Source organism: Myotis yumanensis, unplaced genomic scaffold (assembly GCF_028538775.1).
Source record: "Myotis yumanensis isolate MYYU_CA2020_CCGP unplaced genomic scaffold, mMyoYum1.0.hap1 SCAF_2, whole genome shotgun sequence".
NCBI lineage: Eukaryota > Metazoa > Chordata > Mammalia > Chiroptera > Vespertilionidae > Myotis > Myotis yumanensis.
The window spans coordinates 98411941-98421480 of NW_027223753.1; the positions used below are offsets into that span (position 1 = coordinate 98411941).

A 9540-nucleotide genomic window follows, 5' to 3' on the forward strand; every position below is an offset into this window, starting at 1 on the left:
CATGTTGGTTGTCTGTTTGGGTTTGTGACTATGTATTAGGTAGATCTGCTAAGCCCCTCAATCTCTAGTGCAGGACAGTGTCAAATGCTGTTTTTGACTAATTAGACCAGACAAAGACATGCCTCTAGATACCACCTCTGCTTACAGACTTACAGAATTCCAACTTGAATTTTCCTCAGGCAATTGTCCTTTGTGTGGCAAGAGTATTTTTCAGCCAGGTGGGGCAGTTGCCTCTGTCTGGAGGATAATTGTTATTTGTAGTCTCTTAAGTAGCCTCATGGCAAGGTGTTTTCCAATAGGGTGGGTCAACTATCCTCCCCCCAGGCAAGGCTGCCTGTATAGCAAAGGTCTATGTGGGAAAGATGCCTTCCACTGTATGAGGGAATGACTCAGCACAGGAAACTGGGAGTGTCTGCCTTATGAGCACTAACCCCTGAGTCCCCAGGCCAGGCTTCTGTTCACACAGCTCCAGTCCACTCTGCCCTCCCTCTGACGGAGCACAGGGTGGGTGGATCCACAGGGAATTTTGTGTTTTGGGCCTTTAAGAAGGTCTCTGAATTTGCAGTCATCACTCCCTGGAAGTCAGCAACCTTGCTGCTTTTCACAGCTAGATGTTATGTGGATACCCTTCTCAGTTCAGGTGCTCTCTGCTAGAGCGCCCAGCTTACAGATAAGATCCCAGAATTCTCAGTGGCAACCCCGCATCACCCCCTCCCCCCCCCCCACAGCTTAGATATCTCTCCAGAACTTCAGTTGCTGGCTGTGGGCTCCCAGCCAGCCTTTTTGCACCCTTACCCCTCCCACCAGTCTCTATGTGGTCTCCACTTTCAGTCCTCAGGTTTTAGGGTTCTCTCCAGCTAGTCTTTCATTGATTATTCAGCCTGTTTGTTCTTATTTATTTCTAGGGGCCCAGTGCACAAAGATCCGTGCACTGGGGGTGGATCCCTCAGCCCGACCTGCACACTCTCCAATCTGGGAGCCCTCAGGGGAGCCCTCTCCAATCCTGGAGTTTCTGTCTGTCTTTGCAATCATATGAGCAAATTCTCTGAGACCCCCCAACCCAGTTTAGTTTGTTGCTCACAGAATAATAGAGGCATATTGTTTTTTCTTTGCTTCATTGGTGGAGATTTCCTGAAAGTTTTAGGATATCTTCCCTTTAATTTTTCCTAGACACTCTGATTTTACTTATGTCTCTCACTTTTGCTTTCCCTCCATCCTCCACCACAACAGTAACTTTCTCTAGGCTCACTTTGCTCTAGTGTCTAGGAGATCCGTCTGTCCCCAGAACTATGATTCCCAGCATTCCTGATGCACCCCACGCTCTGGGCTTCTGCTTCAGGTCCTGGGGCTGCCACCAGAACTACTATTCCCAGAATTCCTGGTGCTCTTAGTTTTCCATTCCTGCTCTGTCTCCATCCCATGGCCTCCCACTGTACCAAGTCCTCCAAGCCACCAGCTCTCCCTCTCTGCTCTCCATCTGGCAGCTTGGGGAGCCAAGTTCCCCAAGCCGCTCCACTCTCTCCTGGCTCTCCAGCTCTGCTCTCCACCCAGCAGCATGGGGGGCATGGCTCCCTTGGTTGCTGGGAGCAATCAAGGGAGCCACATCTCCCCAAAGCCTCCAGCTCTCCCACTCTGCTCTTGGCCCAGTGCCTGTGTATGCAGATTAAGCCACCATCTTTGTAGGGTTAATTTGCATACTCACTTCTGATTGGCTGGTGATCGTAGCAGAGGGACGGTCAATTTACATGTTTCTATTTTATTATATAGTATATTTGTAAGAATTAATTGATTCTAATTTTATTCAATGGTTAATAATTCCATTCTATTATTATTTATTTTGATGCTCAAATTGTCCCAGAGTTAACCAATAGAAATGTCTTTGTAAGTTGGCTCTTGGAGCCTTCTGGCATGTTCCTATCATCCCTTAGTTAACTTCTTACTTTCTAACATGGAAAGATTCTAGAATCAGTCATTTTTCCAAAGAAACCATATCCCCAAGCCATTTTATTAGAGAATATTATTTAGAACCCAAGATCTGAGGCATATAGCTCCTTCATCAAGGAGAGCTAGAAAATGTATGAATCCACAGATATGTGCATGTGTGTGTAATCATGAGATTATACAGATACTTCCAATTCCAATACATACAACATATTATCTTCACCATTCCCATACTTGTAATTCAGAAAGGAGAAACTAGAGGCCAATTATCCTCACGATATTCACTTATTTCTTCAATCCTAAAATACCTAGGGTCACACCAGAATTACTACCCCATATGATTGAAAAGTAACTAATTATCATTCAATATGTGCATGCTAATTTTATCTTTAGTCTGAGGTACATAGTCAAAATACCATGTTCAAAAGATATGTCAGCTAGTTTCTCTCAAGCACACACACTCTGTAATATTTTTAACATTTGCCCTAATTTTTGGAATTTTTTAAATTTCTCCTCTTTATGTTATTGAAGGTTATAGAGTAAAGCCAGTGCACATTTCCAGGTTGCCTGGTTTTCAAAAAGTACACACTCCCAGCTTCTCATCCTCCACACACAACTACTTCCTGCAAAATTATTGTTTGTGTGCAGTTCTACATGCAGTCCACCTCCTCTGCTTTGCATTACTTTGCCACTCCATTTCCACACTCTTTTTTCACAATTTTTTTTTGTCAGATAGGGCCACACTTTCTCAAACTTTATATTTTTTAGCACTTTGAAAGATCTGCTGCCACCAGGTTCCATTGTTGGAGCATTCACAAAAAGTTGGTACATCTACAGGTTTGCTCTCATAAAAATTACATTTTCTTAAGACCCTGGCCTTTGATTTTTACAGCTCTCTACTGACAAGAGCTAGTAGCTATTTTTCCAAAGAACTAACTGAAATACATTCAATGGATTCATCTGAGATAGTGCCAAGTGTATTTTTACGGATGCAAGAGTTTCAATTTTTTTAGCCTGGTTACTGAGATAGCAGAGCCTGGAGCATGGACTTGTGTGACACTGCCTTATTAGGAAGCACCTTCTCAAGGATCGGGGATGAGAGAAAGGGAAAATAAAGCAAGGACTGGGTAAGAGGCTCATAGCAAGCATGCATGACTGGCTGCTCATTCGTCCATTGCTGTCTTTGGAGAGGACCTCTACCTGTTATTATATTCTGTTAAGGGAAGAAAGGGAAAATAACCCACTGGTTCCCATAACCCATTGATCAAAGATGTATTCCTTAGGGATTTAATTTTCTCACACTTCTAAGATACAACATATATGGGCACCAAGCTGAGACCACAATTTTTACACCACAGAGCCAACAGAGAAGCCTTGGTCATTGTTACACATGGGCAAGCAGACATCACTATCAGATGGTGGCCACCAGAAGTTTACTTGTTCAGACTTAGTTTCACTATATGTTCTGATTACCCAGACATTCTCCCATTATAGCTCTATGGTCACAATGTAATTGTTAAAAGCATCTCCTTACTCTAAAAATTTTCTGGGTTGGATAACAAATTATATAGTTACTAGAAGCCTAGTGCATGAAATTCATGAACTCGGGGGGTGGCGGGGGAGGGGAGGGTTCTCTCAGCCCAGCCTGCCTCATCTCGCAGTCTGGGAGCCCTCAAGGGATGTCCAGCAGGGAGCAAGCCAAAGCCCGCAATCAGACATCCTTAGCACTGCCGTGGAGGAGAGAAAAGCTCCTGCCACTGCCACTGCGCTCACCAGCTTTGAGCCCAGCTTCTGGTTGAGTGGCGCTCCCCCTATGGGAGCGCACTGACCACCAGGGGGTAGCTTCTGCATTGAGCATCTGCCCCCTGGTGATCAGTGCATGTCATAGCACTGGTCATTCTACCATTTAGTTGATTTCCATATTAGCCTTTTATTATATAGGTTATGGCTGTACCAGAAACAGCTGGCCGAAATTCTAGAAGACAGGTGAGTCTAAGATCTGGGGTGGCATATGAAGGTGTCTGATGCACAGTCTAGAACATTGTTCTGGATATCCCCTATCTTCAAATATGCTATCTTGTCAGTCAATCACTAGGAGAGTATGAGAATGCCTTCTTTCTTTGTTCAGAAATGTTACTCTTAATGTTCTGGGGACCTAACTCTTTTTACCATTTGTCCATTAATATCTGCAGATCTTCGTGAAAATAAAAATTATAAAGTGTGGAGGTAGGGAGGGGAGATTGTGCTGACCTGAAATTCTATAAGAAGGTGATGAGATGTTTATGCAGATGAGATATCCATATGACTTTAGAAAAATAAGTATGTTGAGTATAAAATTAAACCTAAAATTTATGGTCTTTCAGTACCATTTAGTTCACTGAAAGAGTTTAATTAACTGGGCCATACATACTATTAAAAATGGTCTCTGTTTCAAACTATTTCAAGAAAATTCATGTAATTTAAAAATTGTTACAGTGCACTAAATTCAGCCAAGTCTAGAAAGAGAATTATCAAGAAAATTTATCTTTCCAAATAATCTCTAATTATTTTCAAACAACCCAGGCACAGTATTCAATGTATTGTTCTGCTCATTATAATTTTGGCTTCAAAGGTAAAAGTTAATTGGATATGTTGAAAATCCCAAAGAAATTCCAGAGGTAAAAGCAGTTCCTTTCAATTCTGAAGTGTCCATGCATATCAGGTGAGCTATGGTAGGAAGCAAAAGAAATGTTGATCTTGAGGCATACTAATATGCAAATAATAAGGCAAGGGGCAAGAGTTTTCTAAATGTTTCTCTTCCACATAATTATATTTGCACTTAAAAGCACAAAAATAAATTTCTGAAGGATTTGGTCACAACACCAGCGAGGAAAAGGATACCAAAAGAAACATTAGCAATTAATTGCCAAGAAAGCTCTCTGCTAAGGCACAAAAGAGAGGGTTGAGTAGGTGAGCCATGGAGCCCTTTAATCAACATAACCAATAGATCAATACATTAGGAAATGAATGTAGAAGAAAATACTTATAATTGAAAAATAAAAACTGTGAGCCCTAGCTGGTTTGCTTCAGTAGAGAGAGCTTCGGCCTGTGGACCTAAGGGTCCCAGGTTCGATTCCAGTCAAGGGAACATACCTTGGTTGCAGGCTCCTCCCTGGTATGGGCCCTGGTCAGGACATGTGCAGGAGACAACCAATCAATGTGTTTCTCTCACATTGATGTTTCTCTCTGTCATTCCCTCTTTCTTCTACTCTGGCTAAAAGATCAATGGAAAAATATCCTCAGGTGAGAATTAAACAAAATAATAATAATAATAATAATAATAATAAATTAAAATAAAAACTGTGAGAAAAATCTAAACTTGCTTATCCTAATAGAGATACACTGTTTTCTTGATTCTATGACACAAATAGAAGCTGCATCATCAATTTATTAATAGGCTTTTTGAGAAAAACAATGTGCATGTTTGGTTTTTGTTGTTTCACTTTAATTGAACAAATATACCATAATCTTCTATACTAATAAAAGGGTAATACGCTATTAGACCGGACATCTTCTGGACATCCGTCTTTCCTGACAAAGCTGGAGCCAGAGCGAAGCTGTCCAGGTCCTAGGCCAGAGTAAAACTGCCCGGGTCCCTGGGTGAGCTGTGCCCACATCTACAGTGCCCTGGACCAGACAGCCCACAAGATCAACCTGACCAAGTTCACCTAGGACAAGTGCTTCACCTCATCGTAACTAACCTGGTGGCCCAGGGTCTGGACATCCTGCTGCTGGACAACGTCATCAACTTCAGCTTCTCAGTGGAGGGCAAGCTCTTCCTGCATCCCGTGGGTTGTGTGGCCGGGCTGGCCGAAGGGCACAGCCTACTCCTTGGTGGCCCCAGATGAGGTCCTCAACCTGCTGGACCTGCACCTGTTCCTGGGCCCTGCCCTCACCCTCGCCCGCTCCCACAAGGAACTCTCAGGTGCGGTTGGTGTGGACAGCATGCTAGGCCGGGTGCCACAGAGCGTGGTGGACGACGAGGACTCTGGCCTGCGGAACACTCTGGAGGTGTCACTGCAGCTGCGAACCTGGGCTGCGTGGCTGACAACGCCCAGCAGCAGTATGTGTGCTGGTGGCTGGCGCCCTTGCCAGAGTTCATCAAACGGGCCAAGGAGCTGGAATCTGGCAGGGCTGGGCCTGCACCCTCTTCTTCAGCTCGATCTTCAGGGAGGAGCTGCAGCAGCTGAGATTGGTGGACGCATCAAGCAGTACCGCTCATGAGCGACCATCTTTGAGATCAACACCTCCAGCAGGGACCTTAGCAGCCAGGTGATGCAGCCAAGCAGCAGAAGGACTGCAAGGCCATCGCCAGCTTCCAGCAGGGCCAGCAGGAGCGGCAGGAGGGCCTGGCTGGCCCAGCCATGAGCTGCCCAGGGCAGCAGGTGGAGCAGCCTGGGAAAAAGGAGGAGAAGGCAGAGGAGGAGGAGGAGGAGGAGGAGGAGGGAGAGCATGGAGGACGTCTTCACAGAGGCTGTGGGCTGGAAATGGCAGCAGCCAGGACCTGAGTGGGGAGCCAAGAGGTGGAATGAAGAGGCCTGGCTGCTGGACCATGATTGCTATGTCCCATATCAGCCCAAGGACTTCGACAGTGAAGAGGGCCTGAGGTTGGTAGGGACAGGGGCCCTTTGAGCAGCAGGTGGCTGGTGCTGTCCTGGACCTGATGAGGGACGAGGCCCAGAACCTGACCAGGGGCCGGCAGTAGCTCAAGTGGGACCAGAAGAAGTGGTTTCTGGGACAGTCAGGACAGGAGGACAAAAAGAAGATCAAGACAGAAAGTGGTTCATACATCAGCAGCTCCCAGAAGTGGAAGCAGAAACAGAAAATGGCCATACACTCAACGCCTGAGCCCCAGCGGGCCGCCAGCAGTTAGCCCTGTCGGAGGTGTTGTTTTGGCTGGATCCAGTCAGGCATGTGCAGGAGGCAACCAATTGATGTGTCTTTCTCATGTCCATGTTTCTCTCTCTGTCTCTTGCCTTCCCTTCTACTCTAAAAATCAATGAAAAATGTCCTCAGGTGAGGATTAACAAAAAAACAATATGCATACATACATACATACATATATAAAAATACATGGATATTGGGGGGCTAGAGGGCAGGGTGTCCTTCCAGACAAAGCCACCATGGTGGGCCAAGGGAAAGGCAGTTAGGTGCGACCAGGCCTCTGTTCCAAATATAATGTTTGACATTTTTTAACTCTTGGAATTTGTCACCCAAAGATTAGAAGAAACCTTATAGGATGGGATTAAACAATATGGATTAATAACTGCACTGAAATTGTGTTTGTTATTAAGCAAAAAGCAACAAATTGCACATTTTTAAAGAAAGATGTCTTCATATTAAAACAGTTGAGGCTATTTCAAAAGTAGTAAATACAGACTACTTTTACTTAACCACATTTTAAGGGTTTTTAAAGGTTCTAATTTTCAAGTTCTCTCAACATGAGATTGAATTTTTAAAATGTAACATTGATCTATAACATTTGTACAACTTGCTATGTATTCTAATTCTAGCAGATTTTTTAGTTCTTATTTCCTACCTGTAGTCTTTCTTTATACATAGTTCATTAAAAAGAACATGGGGATATTTTTAAGGTTGTGGGGGTGGATTACAAAAAAAATAGGCCTGTAATATAACTGCCTCAAAGCTTGCACTAAAAAGATTATGTCAATTTGTTCTCCACTGGATTTTGACCTAAAGTCATCAACTGTCTCTTCAAATTATGCAGACTTTATAGAGGCAATGAGGAACCAGTATCTAGACTCCCAGGCGTGCCCACAGATACCTCTTTTTGAGATTCTAATAAAGAGGTCATTGGTTTCTGTTTGTTTCCTGAGTTTTAAACACACACACACACACACACACACACACACACACACACGCACCAATAGTTTGAACAAATTCCTTGTTTGAGTCTAAAGGCTTAGTCTTTGGATGAGGAAGTCTTTGCACTGACTCACTCACTACCTGCTCTGCCTCCAGGGACCCATCTCAAAACCCTCCTGCTCTTCAGCGGTCTCCTTGCCCTGTGAGCCTGTCCTGGGGACTTTAAGAAAATTTTACCAAGCTGTTTTTCCTTTCCTTTTATAAAGGTTTTAAAAGTCAAAATCTTTTTTTAATAGCAATTTAACATTCAGGCTATTTTGAAGCCTACACAATCTGAGACTCCACAAATAAAGGTTCTTATAGCACTTTCACCCACGTGGTCCATATGGTATATTTTGGATAGGCAAAATGTTAAATATAAGTTTTAATAAATGCAGTAGGCTAAATGAAATCAAGAAATGTGAGATTTGCATTTTTCTGTTTAACCATGATTTTTGCCTCACTGTCCCAAATGAAGACAGATAATCTTGAGCGTGTGTGTGTGTGTGGGGGGGGGGGGGGGGGGTGGGCAGGGAGGGAGCGGGGGCAGGAGTGGGTGGAAGGGGGACAATCAGTCTGCTTATTTTTTTTACCACTTTGTAGATACATATTTTAAGTTTCAACTCTACCATTTCATTTGTAGTCTGTTTTTTCTTCATTTAGATTTTTAATCATCTCTTTTTTTCTCTTTGTTCATAGACTCATAACATAGCTCAAATATGCAGAGATGACGTAGGGAAATAATGTTCCTGGATAGTGACTATCAGGTATGTTTGCAGAAGGCAGAGACCAGACTTGCCTTGGATTCATGATTCATGTGATGTGAGTTACCATCTAGATGACTGTGGTGGTTTGTTGTGTGATTCAAGAATACAAATATGATTGTGTAGTGAAAAGAAAAGTTAAAAAGAAATATATCTTTGTTATTTGATTTCAAGCATATTCATAAAGAGCCTTCAACACTGACAAAAGAGCAACACTCGGGCACTCTATTTGTCAAGTAACATCAAACATCAGGATGAAAACTGACAAAGAAGAATCAAGCAAATTATCTATCATTGAATAGTATGAAGTGAAGCACTCAGGTCTTTGAAAACATCAAACAATCTTTTGATGAATGTATGTCTCTTTGAAACTAAAATTCTATGAAGACTGCTTTGTGTTCTTACATAAAAATAACAGTGTCTATGACACAGAAGGACACAGAATTAGAGAGAAATTGAGGAACACTGGAAAAGCTGCCCCAAGGCCTGGCATATCTTCTGGCAGAGAAGACAGGAAATGGTGAGATTCTATAAGAGGTAATTCTTGGGAAATGGAATAACATGCACCACTATAGAGAGACTAACAGCTAACTTTACTGAGGGCTTGTTGGTATATAGTTGTTCATAGTATTTTCTTATAATCCCTTATACTTCTGTGGTGTCCAACAAGCAGGACAATGTGGATAAAATGGACAAATTCCTAGAAAAATACAATCTTCCAAAACTGAATGAGGAAGAATCAGAAAACCTGAATAGGCCAATAATAACTATTATAAAAATTGAAGCAGTTATCAAAAAAAAAAGCCCAACACATAAAAGCCCTGGTCCAGACGGCTTCACAGGGGGTTGTACCAAACATTCAAAAAAGAACTAACATCTATCCTCCTGAAACTATTCCAAAAAAATCCAAGGGGGTGGAATGCTTCCAACC

At 43.0% G+C, this 9540-nt stretch overlaps 1 pseudogene; it reads left to right on the plus strand.

Annotated features, from left to right (window-relative positions):
- LOC139002507 (ATP-dependent RNA helicase DDX54 pseudogene) overlaps positions 1-6853 on the plus strand; it is a 174939-nt pseudogene extending 168086 nt beyond the window's left edge.
- The last annotated feature ends 2687 nt before the right edge of the window (positions 6854-9540 follow it).